Below are 18,902 nucleotides of genomic sequence, written 5' to 3' on the forward strand. Positions count from 1 at the left end.
AGATCTTCGGATAATCGCATGCGAATGTGACTAACTAAATGAGAATCGAATCTTAAATTGATCACAGTTTTGTACTCTGTTGACTATATGAATTGTTTAAGCATGTATTATTCTGGAAAATGAAACTTAACATGATATGTGACTTATTGTTAGTTTATGTCAATCTCTGAAACCTTATGCATTGGGCACAATAGAGCCATACTTTATGTGAATTTTGATTTGAGCTGAAAACTGAATGTTCAACTTGCACGAATAAACTGTACAAATTGGCTAAAAAAAAGATGCTAGATTTTTGATATGTGTTACTTTGATTTGTCCTTGAACTATGGCCACTGGTCTTGTATCAATTTCATGTTCCTAACTCCGGTTATAGCCAAAATGAAATCAGTGCGCGGTCAGAAACTGACTTGGCAAACCCCAAATGTATCCCTTTTGATTCCTAATTTTTAATTGTCGTATGAGTCCCTGGCCGGACTTTTTGGAATCAATTTTAAGTGTAATTATGATCTGGAGTTTGCCATATTTACTTGAATTTTGTACTATGAGATAACGTGCTAAGTATGTTACGTGTTCATAAATTTTGTGCATGACGATAAACTGAAATTGTGAAAATGATCATTCATGACCTAAAACGTATTGTTTGACTTAGGTTTGACATGTTGACCAATATTTGGCATGAACCTTCTGATGTTGACTTTATTTGACTACTTTGACCAAGTTTGACTTTCAGTTTGACTTCGGTTGACTTTGTTTGACTTGCATGATATAGTTAACTTTTACTTTGAGACGCGTCGAGTCGAGCAATAAGACAACGTACACTATGAAACCACACTTATATAAGATACATATATTGACCAACCTACATACGTATACCTAGGTTACATTACTCGGGTCTAAACCGTACAAGTCATTTGTCTTTCATTCCGAGCTTATTCAAAGGTGAGTTTACAGTCCCGCTTTTTACATGTTTTCAGGGATGAGAATACACGCTGTTATATTTACATTTTCAATTACTTTTATATTGACATGAGTACTACACATATGCATAATGAATTTGTTCAAAAAGCCTCTAGCTTGAATACTTTTAATACCATCGGTGTAAGCACAATTTAGATGGACGGATCCGTTAGGTTGACAACCTCACCCACTATAAAAATTGTGGTGCATTTACTTTGAACATTAAATACATTTGAACAAGTGTATAACATTTTACGAGGTAAGGTCGGGTGTAGTGGTTTCTATACTCGGGTCATTGCTAGTATTCAGGTGCTCGGTTTATGCAAGCGATAGAATCTCGTGGTCAAGGAAATCAAACTATTTTTCTGATAACTGTTTTTCAGATACTGTTACATTACTTTAAACCTGTAGATTCACCAACATTATTTGTTAACCTGTTTTTGCGTGTTGTTATTCTCAGGTCCTTAAGAGGTATGCTTCCGCTGTGTTTGCTGCATGGCTGGCCGTGGAGTCAGCATTTAATTTTAAAGAATATTATTTACTTTCGCATTTAAAACTTTTATACTGTTTAAATACTGTTGGCTTGTGGTTACGATCACAACAGTGTTTCTATTTTGGAATTTTTGAGTTATGTTTTTGAAAGTTATTTTTTTTTAATAAAATTAAATGTGATTGCTTTAAACGTCTCATATAGAGGGCGTAAATGTTAACTGTGGGACCGTAATTAACACGCCGTCAGATGGTAATTTGGTGGGGTGTTATAGTTGGTATCAGAGCTAACGGTTCGTAGGGAAACTAGGACTTGCATTAGTGTGTCTGATTTGGTCATTAGAACACCTTGATGAGTCTAGACTACGACCGGAACTTAGTCATTACATGAGTACTTTGTGACTAACGTTATTTACTTGACTAATCTGTTTTGTTTGTGTTCTTGTACTATGAGTTAGATGTCACAGGATTCAGGAAGCAGTGACAGCGACTCCAGTGTGGCTGAGGTGAATGCTCCAGCTCCAGCACCAGCACCTGCTCCGCATCGGATACCTAACCATCCCGTGAACCTTTATGCATTGGATTTGGTTCATACTAACCATAACAGGGATATTGTTGATCGTGTTAACGCTTTGAGCGATATTGCTAGGACATATCCGCACCCCGATGATCTTGAGAGAATGGAGGAAAGAGTCACGGGTATAAATACTTATACGTATGAGGCTGAAGCGAGGTTTGTTGAGATGGCGAGATTGATAGCAGCCTTAACTGCCAGGGTTACTGCGTTAGAGGCGGAACGTAATAGGCCGAGGAATGATGGACCTGCCTTCCGTACCCGACAGAAGAGGAAGTGAAGGGTCGTTGACCATGAGCTTCTTTTCCTTTTCCATCCGCCATACTTTCTTTATATAAGACTTACCGGGTGTTATAAACCGGGCTATTAGCACATTATGTTTATTGTTTGGTTTACTACTTTGGAATTTGGTTTATCACTCTTGGATTTTATTTATATTAATGGTGGATTATGCTATTAGTAACTATTATCTTTTATTGCATGCGGTAATATTCTATATTTAGTAACTTTGTATGATCATAATACTTGTGTTATGTTATACTACTACTATTGCCATCGATGTTACTACTTAGTGTTACTATCACTACTATCACTACTTACACTACTTCTCACTACTAGCGAATCTTTTCGTACTATTATTTACTAGTCTTCAACACTCGTTGCTAGTACATTTTCATATATATAGAGTTGTTTTGACACTGACCTGGTGTGTTTTTCTGTGTTGAAGATGCCTCCGAAGGAATCAAACGCCGCCCAAATCAGGAGAATGGTCGCCGAAGGAATCGCGGCTGAAAGAGCTGAACTACTGAGAGAATTCAACAACGCTCGAAACAGTAATGATCGTGGTGGCTCGAGCAACACCAATGGAAACGGCACATAAGGCCGTAATGGATGTTCTTACAAAACGTTCACTAGTTGCAACCCGCATTCTTTCAACGGAACTGAGGGACCAATTGGTCTCACTAGGTAGTTTGAGAAGCTCGAATCGGCTTTCCGCATCAGTGGTTGTAATGATAACGACAGGGTAGGCTTTGCAATGGGCACACTGGTAGACATTGCGCTCACCTGGTGGAACAACTATGCTCAATCCCTAGGTCATGATCAGGCTTATGCCCTACCTTGGGACACTCTGAAGCAAAGAATGATCGAGGAGTATTGTTCGAGGAACGAGGTTAAGAAAATGGAACGCGAGTACCGAGAGCTGAAGTTAGTAGGCAACGATCTCACTGCCTATAACAAGAGGTTCTTTGAGCTGGCGTTAATGTGTCCTGAAATGGTAACTCCGGAAAGGCGTAAGGTGGAACTGTACATTGAAGGTCTGAGTGAGAACATTCAAGGCGGGGTCACTACTTTAAAACCCGCAAATGTGCAGGAAGCTATTGACATGGCTAGTTTGCTGTTGGATCAGATTGCCCAGAGAGGGAAGGGCACTACAGTGAATGAGAATAAGTCAAACGATGGTAAGAGGAAGTGAAACGGTGGTCAGGACAAGAATTTCAATCAACAGCCGTTCAAAAAGCAAGATTCTTACCGTAACGACACTGGAACCACATGAATTAACTCCGGGTATAAGGGCAAGAAGCCACAATGTCAGAAGTGTGGTAAGCATCATACTGGAAATTGTTCTGTTCTAAATTGTGAGCGTTGTAAGAAGTTTGGTCATTTGTCAAAAGATTGCAAGGTTAATCTCAATGGAAACACCAACAACAACAGCACTGCAAGCAACGCGAACAATGCTAATTGTGGTAAGAACTGTTATGGTTGTGGACAGCTGGGTCATTTCAAGAAGGACTGTCCTAAGAACAACAATGGGAATGCTCGAGAAAAGGCGTTCAACATCAATTCTGCTGAAGCTCGTGATGATCCAAAGCTAGTCACGGGTACGTTTTCACTTGATGATCAACTTGTTTATGTTTTGTTTGATACTGGGACCGATAGAATTTTTATATCTGAGGATATTTGTCACAATGTTAAGAAACCTGTTTCTCCCCTAGATAACGTGTATTCCATAGAACTAGAGAATGGTAACTTGATGAGAGCTGATAAGATTTATTGTGATTGTACTTTGACATTAGAAAGTAAGTCCTTTAGCATTAATGTGATACCTATTAAACTGGGAAGTTTTGACCTTGTGATTGGAATGGACTGGTTAGCTGATAACAAAGCCGAGGTGGTCTGTGACCTAAAGGCTATTCGTATTCCTATTGCTGACGGTGAACCTATGATGATTTATGGTGAAAAGAATGGCTCACAATTACATCTCATTAACTGCTTGAAAGTCCAGAAGTATGTGAGAAAGGGATGTATCACGTTCTTGGCTCATGTAATTGCAATTGTACCAGAAGAAAGGAGACCCGAAGACGCTCCTATAGTTAAGGAATTTCTTGAAGTTTTTCCGGAGGAATTACCTGGTCTCCCACCGCATCGAGAAATTGAGTTTTAGATAGACTTAGTGCCAGGAGCGGCACCGGTGGCTCGCGCACCGTACATACTTGCACCCCCAGAGCTTTAAGAGTTGTCTAGTCAATTGCAAGAGTTGTTAGACAAGGGATTTATTCGACCGAGTTCTTCGCCTTGGGGAGCTCCAGTCTTGTTTGTTAAGAAGAAGGATGGGTCGATGAGATTGTGTATCGACTACAGAGAATTGAACAAGGTGACAGTCAAGAATTGGTATCCACTACCGAGGATTGATGACTTATTTGATCAGTTGCAGGGATCCAGTTGTTATTCGAAGACTGATTTGAGATCCGGGTATCATGAATTGAGAGTTAAAGAAGCTGATGTCCCGAAGACAGCGTTTAGAACACGTTAAGGGCATTATGAGTTTATAGTGATGTCGTTTGGTTTGACGAACGCACCAGCAGTGTTCATGGACCTCATGAACCGTGTGTGTAAGCCGTACCTAGATAAATTCGTCATTGTGTTCATTGATGATATATTGGTGTACTCCAAGAACAGAGAAGAGTACGAACAGCATCTACGCTCGATATTGACTATGCTTAGAGAAGAGCAGTTATATGCAAAGTTCTCTAAGTGTGACTTTTGGTTACCAGAGGTACAATTTCTTGGCCATGTTGTAGGGGCCAATGGAATACATGTCGATCCAGCAAAGATTGAGTCAGTTAAGAATTGGGAAACTCCAAAGACGCCAACGCAGATTAGGCAATTTTTGGGTCTAGCTGGTTACTACCAGAGATTCATTGAAGGATTCTCTAAGGTAGCCCGACCATTGACCGCATTGACTCATAAGGGCAAGAAGTTTGAGTGGTCAGAACCGCAAGAGACTGCATTTCAGTTGTTGAAGGAGAAGTTAACAACTGCACCAGTATTGTCTCTACCCGAGGGAAGTGAAGATTTTGTTGTTTATTGTGATGCCTCACGTCAAGGAATGGGTTGCGTGCTTATGCAACGAAACAAAGCTATTGCTTATGGATCGCGTCAGTTAAAGATTCACGAGCAGAACTACACTACGCATGACCTTGAGTTAGGAGCTGTTGTCTTTGCACTTAAAATGTGGAGACACTACCTGTTTGGAACCAAGTTCACTATCTTCACCGACCATAAGAGTTTACAGCACATATTTGATCAGAAGCAACTCAACATGAGATAACGACGTTGGATGGAACTACTTAACAATTATAACTGCGAACTTCAATACCATCCGGGCAAGGCGGATGTTGTGGCAAATACCTTGAGCAGAAAGGAGCGAGAGAAACCTCTTAGGGTTAAAGTGCTTAACATAGTTGTCCGTACGAATCTCACATCACAAATCCACGAAGCACAACAAGAAGCCACGAAACAGGAGAATGTTGATGTTGAATTTCTCAAAGGGATGGATAAGAAGTTTGACATTAAGGAGGATGGAACACGGTACTTTGCTAACCGAATTTGGGTACCAAAGTTTGGTGGATTGAGAGAACAAGTGTTGGAGGAAGCACACAAGTCGAGATACTCAATTCATACAGGATCAGATAAGATGTACCAAGATTTGAAGGCATTTTATTGGTGGTCGAACTTGAAAGTTGACATTGCCACTTATGTCGGGAAGTGCTTGACTTGCGCTAAAGTCAAGGCTGAGCATCAGAAGCCATCAGGATTACTGATTCAACCAGAGATTCCCCAGTGGAAGTGGGAAGGAATTTCCATGGACTTCATTACGAAACTGCCGAGAACGGCAGGAGGTCACGATACCATTTGGGTTATCGTGGACCGTCTCACTAAGTCCGCACACTTCTTACCGATAAGGGAAACTGAGAAAATGGAGAAGCTGGCTCAGATTTACATTAAGGAAGTCGTCTCTAGGCATGGAGTGAGTATATCCATTATATCCGACCGCGATAGCAGATTTACTTCCAGGTTTTGGCAAACATAGAAAGCAATGGTGACCCGTTTAGATATGAGTACAGCATATCACCCCCAGACGGATGGCCAGAGCGAACGAACTATTCAGACTTTTGAGGACATGTTGAGAGCGTGTGTCATTGATTTCGGAAATGGATGGGATAAGTATTTACCACTAGCTGAGTTCTCATACAATAACAGCTACCATGCGAGTATTAAAGCTGCACCTTTCGAGGCATTGTATGGAAGGAAGTGTAGATCTCCCGTTTGTTGGAGCGAGTTGGGAGATAGTCAGTTGACAGGTCCTGAGATTATTCAGGAGACAACTGAGAAAGTTCTACAGATTCATAAACGATTGAGAACGGCTCGAAGTCGTCAAAAGAGTTACGTCGATGTTAGACGGAAGGACATAGAGTTCCAAGTTGGTGACAAGGTTATGCTTAAGGTATCACCTTGGAAGGGTGTTGTACGATTTGGAAAACGAGGTAAACTGAGTCCTAGATATGTTGGACCATTTGAGATAACTGAAAGAGTTGCACCAGTAGCTTACAGATTGGGACTGCCACAAACACTCAGTGGTATTCATGACGTTTTCCATGTAACCAATCTAAAGAAGTGCCTAGCCGATGATAATTTGATTATTCCTTTAGAGGAACTATGTATCGACGACAAACTTCATTTCATTGAGGAACCTGTTGAAATCTTGAGCCGTGAGGTCAAACAGTTGAAGCAAAGCAGAATTCCTATCGTTAAATTTCGGTGGAACGCGAGAAGAGGACCAGAGTTCACGTGGGAGCGTGAAGACCAGATGAGGCTGAAGTATCCGTAATTGTTTCCCGAAGAAACTACTTCAGCGGACGATCACTAAAATTTCGGGACGAAATTTTCAACAACATGTGGGTAATGTAACAATCCTGATTTTTCTGTTACTTCTGTTAACCTTCCGTTAGTTTATTTAACGGCGATTATTTAACTTTTATGTGTTTACGTGTAATAAATAAGTACTTGATCTTTGGAGGGTTTAATAATTGATATGGGTTGATATTAATTCAAATAAATATTTCGGATAATGAAATACGATAAAAACGATACGATTTTGATAAAAGATTTTTGAGCAACGAAACGCTCGGGTTTATTTTAATAATTAATCTTATTAATTATTAACTTTTTAAAATATTTAATTTATTGGGTTTTTAATAAATTAGACAATTGGTTGCGTTTAACGATCGGGTTAGCGTTCCGGGCCTTCGGTACGACTAAACGGCACTTAAAACGGACCACGATTACACGGGATTGCAAAACGAGAGCCGAGAACCCGATGAGGGCCCCATTCGGCCAAACCCCCCCCCCCCCCCCTTCCCCTTATACTTTAATTTTTGTTAATTGTTGAGGGACTTATGTGCATTTATTTATTTTAGGGCTTAATATATATACTTAGTAATACCTTAACTGCACAAATCATTCCCCATTTATTTTTTTTGGTCGATCCCTCCTTCTCCCTCCCTCTTGGCCTCACCCAACACACACACACACACACACACACACACACTCAAACTCAATTTTTGATTAAACCTCAAGAACAAAAGTTGCAATTCGCATTATCCTCTACGTATTGGTGTGCTTTGATTGTTGATCTAAGGTATATTTACATGAACCCTAATTCTTAAAAATCTGATTTTTATAAAGTTTCATAGTTATGTTGTCAATTGCTCAAGTCTATACGCGTACGTGTTAATTGTAATCGTTATTTTGATTGTTTGATGCGATATGGTTTAAAAACGAATTTGTATTTGTTTGATCAGAAAAATTAAGTTTTTCAAATGTTAATTATTATGTTATAATCAGATTCTTTGCGAAAAACTATTGATTTTAGGCTTTGGATTCGCTTGATTTCGTTTCCGTATGATTAAGTTATGTCGATTTGAATTATCGTTGTGTTTTTGTTGCTTGATCAGAAATCTGGTATTGATAGAAAACGAATTGGAATGTGAGACTTATACCACTGGAAAGATAATTTAAAAACACTCAAGTTAGACTAGGATATCATGTTGTTTGCTTATGTATAGCCCGAGATATGCTAGAATTAGTGTAAATGTAGTTTTATACAGCACTTGCATGAAAATAACCTTGTATGATAAAATATGTTAATTTCTGTGATTAAATATTTGCATATTTGAAAAGTAGACAAAAATTACTTCATCTTTCATGTGGATATCATAGGCTAATTGTATTTAGATCTTCGGATAATCGCATGCGAATATGACTAACTAAATGAGAATCGAATCTGTAAATTGATCACGGTTTTGTACTCTGTGGACTATGTGAATTGTTTGAGAATGTATTATTTTGGAAAATGAAACTTAACATGATATGTGACTTATTGTTAGTTTATGTCGATCTCTGAAACCTTATGCATTGGGCACAATAGAGCCATACTTTATGTGAATTTTGATTTGAGCTGAAAACTGAATGTTCAATTTGCACGAATAAACTGTACAAATTGGCTAAAACAAATTTGCTAGATTTTTGATATGTGTTATTTTATTTGTCCTTGAACTATGGCCACTAGTCTTGTATCAATTGCATCTTCCTACCTCCGGTTATAGCCAAAATGAAATCAGTGCGCGGTCAGAAACTGACTTGGCAAACCCCAAATGTATCCCCTCTGATTCCTGACTTTTAATTGTCGTATGAGTCCCTGGCCGGACTTTTTGGAATTTATTTTAAGTGTAATTATGATCTGGAGTTTGTCATATTTACTTGAATTTTGTACTATGAGATAATGTGCTAAGTATGTTACGTGTTCATAAATTTTGTGCATGACGATAAATTGAAATTGTGAAAATGATCATTCATGACCAAAAATGTATTGTTTGACTTAGGTTTGACATGTTGACCAATATTTGGCATGAACCTACTGATGTTGACTTTAGTTGACTACTTTGACCAAGTTTGACTTTCGGTTTGACTTCGGTTGACTTTGTTTGACTTGCATGTTATAGTTGACTTTTACTTTAAAACGCGTCGAGTCGAGCAATAAGATAACGTACACTATGAAACCACACTTATATAAGATACATATATTGACCAACCTACATACGTATACTTAGGTTACATTACTCGGGTCTAAACCGTACAAGTCATTTGTCTTTCATTCCGAGCTTATTCAAAGGTGAGTTTACAGTCCCGCTTTTTACATGTTTTCAGGGATGAGAATACACGCTGTTATATTTACATTTTCAATTACTTTTATATTGACATGAGTACTACACATATGCATAATGAGTTTGTTTAAAAAGCCTCTAGCTTGTACTTTTAATGCCATCGGTGTAAGCACAATTTAGATGGACGGATCCGTTAGGTTGACAACCTCACCCACTATAAAAACTGTGGTGCATTTACTTTGAACATTAAATACATTTGAACAAGTGTATAACATTTTACGAGGTAAGGTCGGGTATAGTGGTTTCTATATTCGGGTCATTGCTAGTATTCAGGTGCTCGGTTTATGCAAGCGATAGAATCTCGTGGTCAAGGAAATCAAACTATTTTTCTGATAACTGTTTTCCAGATACTGTTACATTACTTTAAACCTGTAGATTCACCAACATTATTTGTTGACCTGTTTTTGCGTGTTGTTATTCTCAGGTCCTTAAGAGGTATGCTTTCGCTGTGTTTACTGCATGACTGGCCGTGGAGTCAGCATTTGATTTTAAAGAACATTATTTACTTTCGCATTTAAAACTTTTATACTGTTTAAATACTGTTGGCTTGTGGTTACGATCACAACAGTGTTTCTATTTTGGGATTTTTGACTTATGTTTTTGAAAGTTAATTTTTTTAATAAAATTAAATGCGATTGCTTTAAACGTCTCATATAGAGGGCGTAACTGTTAATTGTGGGACCAGAATTAACACGCCGTCAGATGGTAATTTGACGGGGTGTTATACAGACTCAGTAGAACGAGATGCATGAATCCAAGCTTTCACCTTGCATTTCATTGTGCGCAAATTAGTGACAATATTTAATCCCGATTTTGTATTTACCAGCCCAAGCAATACAAACATTATCATCAAAGTCTCCTCTTTCAAACCAAGAATCAAAAACCTTGAAATAAGTAGGACGAAAATCCACCTTGTCTTGAAACAACAAGATATGCGAGTAATCCGAAAAATCGCGAGGCAAAATAACTCCTTTGATATTGTCTACACAAACAAGCACATTATTAGTAATAAAATAACGATCCAGTTTACTGAATTTGCAATACTATAATCTTGTTATCTGTTTTTTTCTTTACGAAAAAACAATAACTAAATAAAAATAAAAGTGTTACAATTGATTCAGACTCCAAGCTCACCTCCTGATTGTTATCGCTCAATCTATTCAGTTTTCATAATAGACAGTGTCTACAGCTTACATTTGATTAACATGACTTGACAGTCAATTTTACTACACTATTGATCTAGAACCAAAACTAGTCACATACATTCCACAAATACATTATTACGTTGTTAAATACAAGCTAATGATGAAGAGGCATGTGTAGCATCGAACAAACCGATACTAACCTAATGAGATCCAACTAAGATCCAACACGTGAAACACACCAATCTTACTATTTATCGAGCTGTAATCTTGGAGGGGGAAATGATGAATTACGTATCCCCCCGAGTTTATAAATTCTTCTTTTCTATCAAACTCTTCATATCAAGTTGAATAATGTGACTGCCAATATTTAACTTAATTAACACTTCGTTGAAGAGTGTTCCGCTAACAGATTTGATGAAGATGTATGCAAGCTAATCTTCATACCTTACGAATGGCAATGAAATATCATGTTGGTCCCATGCTTCTCGGAGAGATTACGTTTTTGTGTTCTCCTTGTTGGAATCTTAGGTTTGACGTTCTCTTGGCTTATCTGTACGGCATGATGTAACAACCCTGATTTTTCTGTTACTTCCGTTAACCTTCCGTTAGTTTATTTAACGGCGATTATTTAACTTTTATGTGTTTACGTGTATTAAATGCGTACTTGATCTTCGGAGGGTTTTAATAATTGATATGGGTTGATATTAATTCAAATAAATATTTTGGATAATGAAATACGATAAAAACGATACGATTTTGATAAAAGATTTTTGAGCAATGAAACGCTCGGGTTTATTTTAATAATTAATTTTATTAATTATTAACTTTTTAAAATATTTAATTTATTGGATTTTTAATAAATTAGACAATTGGTTGCGTTTAACGATCGGGTTAGCGTTCTGGGCCTTCGGTACGACTAAACGGCACTTAAAACGGACCACGATTACACGGGATTGCAAAACGAGAGCCCGAGAACCCCATGAGGGCCCCATTCAGCCGAACCCCCCTCCCCTTCCCCCTTAAATTTTAATTTTTGTTAATTGTTGAGGGACTTATGTGCATTTATTTATATTAGGGCTTAATATATATACTTAATAATACCCTAACTGCACAAATCATTCCCCATTTATTTTTTTTGGTCGATCCCTCCTTCTCCCTCCCTCTTGGCCGTCGCCCAACACACACACACACACACACTCAAACTCAATTTTTGATTAAACCTCAAGAACAAAAGTTGCAATTCGCGTTATCCTCTACGTATTGGTGTGCTTTGATTGTTGATCTAAGGTATATTTACATGAACCCTAATTCTTAAAAATCTGATTTTTATAAAGTTTCATAGTTATGTTGTCAATTGCTCAAGTCTATACGCGTACGTGTTAATTGTAATCGTTATTTTGATTGTTTGATGCGATAGGGTTTAAAAACGAATTTGTATTTGTTTGATCAGAAAAATTAAGTTTTTCAAATGTTAATTATTATGTTATAATCAGATTCCTTGCGAAAAACTATTGATTTTAGGCTTTGGATTCGCTTGATTTCGTTTCCGTATGATTAAGTTATGTCGATTTGAATTATCGTTGTGTTTTTGTTGCTTGATCAGAAATCTGGTATTGATAGAGAACGAATTGGCATGTGAGACTTATACCACTGGAAATATAATTTAAAAACACTCAAGTTAGACTAGGATATCATGTCGTATGCTTATGTATAGCCCGAGATATGCTAGAATTAGTGTAAATGTAGTTTTATACATCACTTGCATGAAAATAACCTTGTATGATAAAATGTGTTAATTTATGTGATTAAAGCTTTGCATATTTGAAAAGTAGACAAAAATTACTTCATCTTTCATGTGGATATCATAGGCTAATTGTATTTAGATCTTCGGATAATCGCATGCGAATGTGACTAACTAAATGAGAATCGAATCTGTAAATTGATCACGGTTTTGTACTCTGTGGACTATGTGAATTGTTTGAGAATGTATTATTCTGGAAAATGAAACTTAACATGATATGTGACTTATTTTTAGTTTATGTCAATCTCTGAAACCTTATGCATTGGGCACAATAGAGCCATACTTTATGTGAATTCTGATTTGAGCTGAAAACTGAATGTTCAACTTGCACGAACAAACTGTACAAATTGGCTAAAAAAAATTTGCTAGATTTTTGATAAGTGTTACTTTGATTTGTCCTTGAACTATGGTCACTGGTCTTGTATCAATTGCATCTTCCTAACTCCGGTTATAGCCAAAATGAAATCAGTGCGCGGTCAGAAACTGACTTGGCGAACCCCAAATGTATCCCCTCTGATTCCTGACTTTTAATTGTCGTATGAGTCCCTGGCTGGACTTTTTGGAATTTATTTTAAGTTTAATTATGATCTGGAGTTTGTCATATTTACTTGAATTTTGTACTATGAGATAATGTGCTAAGTATGTTACGTGTTCATAAATTTTGTGCATGACGATAAATTGAAATTGTGAAAATGATCATTCATGACCAAAAACGTATTGTTTGACTTAGGTTTGACATGTTGACTAATATTTGGCATGAACCTACTGATGTTGACTTTAGTTGACTACTTTGACCAAGTTTGACTTTCGGTTTGACTTCGGTTGACTTTGTTTGACTTGCATGATATAGTTGACTTTTACTTTAAAACGCGTCGAGTCGAGCAATAAGACAACGTACACTATGAAACCACACTTATATAAGATACATATATTGACCAACCTACATACGTATACTTAGGTTACATTACTCGGGTCTAAACCGTACAAGTCATTTGTCTTTCATTCCGAGCTTATTCAAAGGTGAGTTTACAGTCCCGCTTTTTACATGTTTTCAGGGATGAGAATACACGCTGTTATATTTACATTTTCAATTACTTTTATATTGACATGAGTACTACACATATGCATAATGAGTTTGTTCAAAAAGCCTCTAGCTTGAATACTTTTAATACCATCGGTGTAAGCACAATTTAGATGGACGGATCCGTTAGGTTGACAACCTCACCCGCTATAAAAATAGTGGTGCATTTACTTTGAACATTAAATACATTTGAACAAGTGTATAACATTTTACGAGGTAAGGTCGGGTGTAGTGGTTTCTATACTCGGGTCATTGCTAGTATTCAGGTGCTCGGTTTATGCAAGCGATAGAATCTCGTGGTCAAGGAAATCAAACTATTTTTCTCATAACTGTTTTTCAGATACTGTTACATTACTTTAAACCTGTAGGTTCACCAACATTATTTGTTGACCTGTTTTTGCGTGTTGTTATTCTCAGGTCCTTAAGAGGTATGCTTCCGCTGTGTTTTCTGCATGACTGGCCGTGGAGTCAGCATTTGATTTTAAAGAACATTATTTACTTTCGCATTTAAAACTTTTATACTGTTTAAATACTGTTGGCTTGTGGTTACGATCACAACTGCGTTTCTATTTTGGGATTTTTGACTTATGTTTTTGAAAGTTAATTTTTAAATAAAATTAAATGCGATTGCTTTAAATGTCTCATATAGAGGGCGTAACTGTTAACTGTGGGACCGGAATTAACACGCCGTCAGATGGTAATTTGGCGGGGTGTTATACATGAATACCTCTCCGTCTTCGTTTTGGCTTACAGGTGCTTTGATGTTGTGGTTCTTCCTCGTGGAGTTTGTGTTATATGGTCGGAATGTGATGACCCGAGAATTTCTGACCAAATTTAAACTTGAATCTAACTTGATTTCGATACGATAAGCAAGGTCTGTAATATTAAGTCTTGAAAATTTTGAACTATTTTATGAAAATAAGTGACCTTGGCTATTACCGATGATTCACGAACCTTTGAATTGTAAATAAAAATTTGTATATATAAATGATTATATCTGTAAATAACTACATATCACAAAAGAGATATATTAATGAACTATTTTGTGATTAAAGATAATTTAAAACAACTAAAACTTGTTATTTTAAACATATAGAGTATTTTGAAAATAAATGAATTCGAATAGAATTGTCAACGTTAACAAAGTATTTAATGTATAATGTTATATCCTGAGATTATTTGTTTAATATATATATATAATTAATACATTTATTTATTACTAGATATTTAAAACATAATCAAATGTGTAGTTGTTGAAGTATCTAGATATATATATATATACATACATACAAATGATTGGTGTACATAATTATGGATTGTATGTATATTGATATATATATATATATATATATATATATATATATATATATATATATATATATATATATATATATAAATATTAAATATTCAAAATTCGTGTTATATATATTGTAATTATTAGATATTACAAGATTAATAAATTGTAATAATAATATATGTAAATACAAGTAAGGTTAAAGTTATTATCATACTATGACTACTTGCATTAATACGAAAATCTGTATTAGTAATTACTATCTCCCAACATATATATGTATATTATATAAGATCTATATATAGTTATTATATGTATATCGTAATTTATAAAAATGGTATGAAAATACTTATAATATTTTTTTATGGAAATATTTATAAGTTATTATATAATTATTATATGAATATAATAATAGTTATTATTATTATTATTAGTGTAAATATAATTATTTTTAATATTAATATATTATATTATATAAAATATATTATATTATATAAAATATATATGAGTGAATGAGATAACTGGTATAGATATTAGACATTCAGATGTATGTGTGTATCAATTATTAGATCCCTGCCTTTTTATTTTATTTATTTTTCTTCTTCTCTTTTCTCTATTATTTTCCTTGCTCGTGACCTGTTGTCGGTTCAACATCACTACAAACAATCTTCAATCAATTATCATTGTAACATAAATCGATTCTTGGAACTTTTTACAGCTTCTGTCATTCGAGAAATCAAAGAACACAGCAACAATTTTTTTTATTTTATTTTTTATTTATTTGTTTGTTCGTAAACCCATTTCATTCCATAAACTATTTTCGCATCAACTTCAAAATCTAATAACGCATAAAGGTTAGGAATAATCTACCTAAACTATCTGCAAATTTATAGGTTTGAATTCATCATATTCATCACGAATTTGGAAGTCAAAGTTAAAGATTAAAAAGTCAACCTGTTCTTTAAAATCCAAATTCGCAATCTATGTTATAGTTCTGATAAAATTGATGATTGAGGATGATTTCAGGAATGATTCGAAGTTAGATTTGTGTTGTAACATTTGTCTAAAACACTCTCAAAATCAAAATCATTTTTTTAAAAAAAAAAAAACCGTAACCCAGCGGTTCTTGTTATTTTTTTATTATTTTTTATTTTTTTATTTTCGTTTTGCTTTAAAAATACAATTATGTATATATATTCGCAGTTGTTTATAGGCCTTTAAAGAAAATTTGAATTCATTGATTGACTTGGTTTATCCCACGATTAATCATAGAAGATGAAGATGATGAAAATAGAAAAGGAATTCGGGTTATGTATATTTTGGTTCTGTAATATTTCGAAAAAGTAGGCACAGCCCAACTGGTTTAGGTGTTAGTCATATGAGCGGGAGGTCATGGGTTCGAGACTCGTCTCGAGCAATTCTTTTTAGGATGGTTCTTTTAAAGGGTATACAACTTTCTTTTTTCTTCTAATTATTATTTTTATCATTAGTGTTATTAATACTATTTATTGTTATTATTATTATGAAAGTTATTATTACTCTTAAAATTTAGAAGTATGATTAAGATTATAGTTAATATTATTAATGAGTATAGTTATAATCAAAGTTATAAGTATCAAAAAAAAAAAATATATTATTATTATTATTGTTGATAAGTATTATTATTAGTATTAAGTTATTCATTATCATTACTATCATTGTTAAGATTATTTGTAGGATTATGATTATAAGTATTATTATGGTGATATCATTATTATTGTTAATAATAATATTATTAATATTATCACTGATATAATTAGTATTGTTATTATTATTATCAACATTATTATCGCTAAAAATTATTACTAAGGATATAAATATTGATACTAATATCATTTTACTTATTTACATCGTACTAATACTAAACTATTTTAATTTAACACATTAACAAATATAATTTTTTTTTATTTAAAGGTATTTACTTCAAATTATTGAAAATAAATATATTTAATTTATGATGAGTTATAAATCATTCTTATTATCATTATATTAACAATATAAATAATATTATCATCATTTTTATCAATGTTGTTATTATTATCGAAAATAAACATTTCAAATATAGTAAGTTTTACTATATGATATGATATTCTAAACATCAACATAGGGTATATATAATAAATTACATATCGTATACTTTAAATCTAATATATGCATAAATATTAAGTATTTATATATATAAGATGAATATAGATAATTAATACAAGAAGTATATTAATAATATTAATATATATAAACTGATTAATTGTAATTATATGTGTTAATATGTATACTTGATATAGGTTCGTGAATTCAAGGCCAACCCTGCACTTGTCCAGTTGTTTAATGTCGTTATATGTATTTTTACTACAAAATACATTAGGTGAGTTTCATTAATCCCTTTTTAAATGCTTTTGCAATATATATTTTTGGGACTGAGAATACATGCGCTGTTTTTATAACTGTTTTACGAAATAGACACAAGTACGTGAAACTACATTCTATGGTTGAATTATCGAAATCGAATATGCCCCTTTTTATTAAGTCTGGTAATCTAAGAATTAGGGAACAGACACCCTAATTGACGCGAATCTTAAAGATAGATCTATCAGGCCCAACAAGCCCCATCCAAAGTACCGGATACTTTAGTACTTCGAAATTTATATCATGTCCGAAGGAGGATCCTGGAATGATGGGGATATTCTTATATACATATTGTAAATGTCGGTTACCAGGTGTTCAATCCATATGAATGATATTTTTGTCTCTATGCACGGGACGTATGTTTATGAGAAATGGAAATATGAAATCTTGTGGTCTATTAAAATTATGAAATGATTATTTATGATAAACTAATGAACTCACCAACCTTTTGGTTGACACTTTAAAGCATGTTTATTCTCAGGTACGAAAGAAATCTTCCGCTGTGCATTTGCTCATTTTATAGATATTACTTGGAGTCATTCATGGCATATTTCAAAAGACGTTGCATTCGAGTCGTCGAGTTCATCAAGATTATTATTAAGTCAATTATAGTTGGATATATTATGAAGTGGTATGCATGCCTGTCAACTTTCGATGTAATGAAAGATTGTCTTTTCAAAAACGAATGCAATGTTTGTATAATGTATCATATAGAGGTCAAGTACCTCGCGATGTAATCAACTGTCGTGAATCGTTTATAAATGATATGGACTTCGTCCAGATGGATTAGGACGGGTCTTCACACGGAACCTTGTTCTCCTTTCTTTTTGCTTGAAAGTCAAGGCGACAAGTTCAAGTTTGAACTCTAGTTGTTTTGGTTGTTGGGATGAGGACCTCTTGGTGTGGATTTCGTTTATGGGTGGTGGTAGGTATGATGGTCACCATTAGTTTTACCTGCCAACCACTTTTTGTCGGATGTTGCTACTGAGTGTTCTTTCATGTTGATTCTTGGCCCTTCTATTTGGTGAAGTTCTCCCGCTCTGTAGTCTGGTCGAGGTGTGAATGTGTAAAGGGGTCGGTTATATTTTCTTTAATGGAGTGTTAGACATTATTAGTTTTCTAGCAAGTGTGTCTCCGCCCTATTTGTGATACCGTTTGCTTTAGGCTACGTTCTTTTGTTGCTTGTTTGACTTGGTTTGGTTTCAATTTTTTTCGGTTGTACTTGTATATATTTAGATCCGTTCAATATTATTGTTTTTTCGAAAACATCAGCCCCCAACTCTACGGCTTTAGTTATTGAGTCGACACCAAACGTCGATTTATTGACGACTTGACTGACTCTTAGAACCTAAATAAAATTTCAGGCAGGATTAAAAACTCAGGGGGCGTTTGGTTCAAGGATTTCAATTCCCAGGATTTGAAATCCCACAGGATTTGAAATCCTGGGATTTGAAATCCTATCTTCTGTTTGGTTCGAGGTTTTCAAATCTCAAAATTTGTAATGCGAACCCGAACGTGAACGCGGTCGGAAAACAAAAACTCGAAATCGAAACA

The sequence above is a fragment of the Rutidosis leptorrhynchoides genome, chromosome 11 (genome assembly GCF_046630445.1).
Source record: "Rutidosis leptorrhynchoides isolate AG116_Rl617_1_P2 chromosome 11, CSIRO_AGI_Rlap_v1, whole genome shotgun sequence".
NCBI lineage: Eukaryota > Viridiplantae > Streptophyta > Magnoliopsida > Asterales > Asteraceae > Rutidosis > Rutidosis leptorrhynchoides.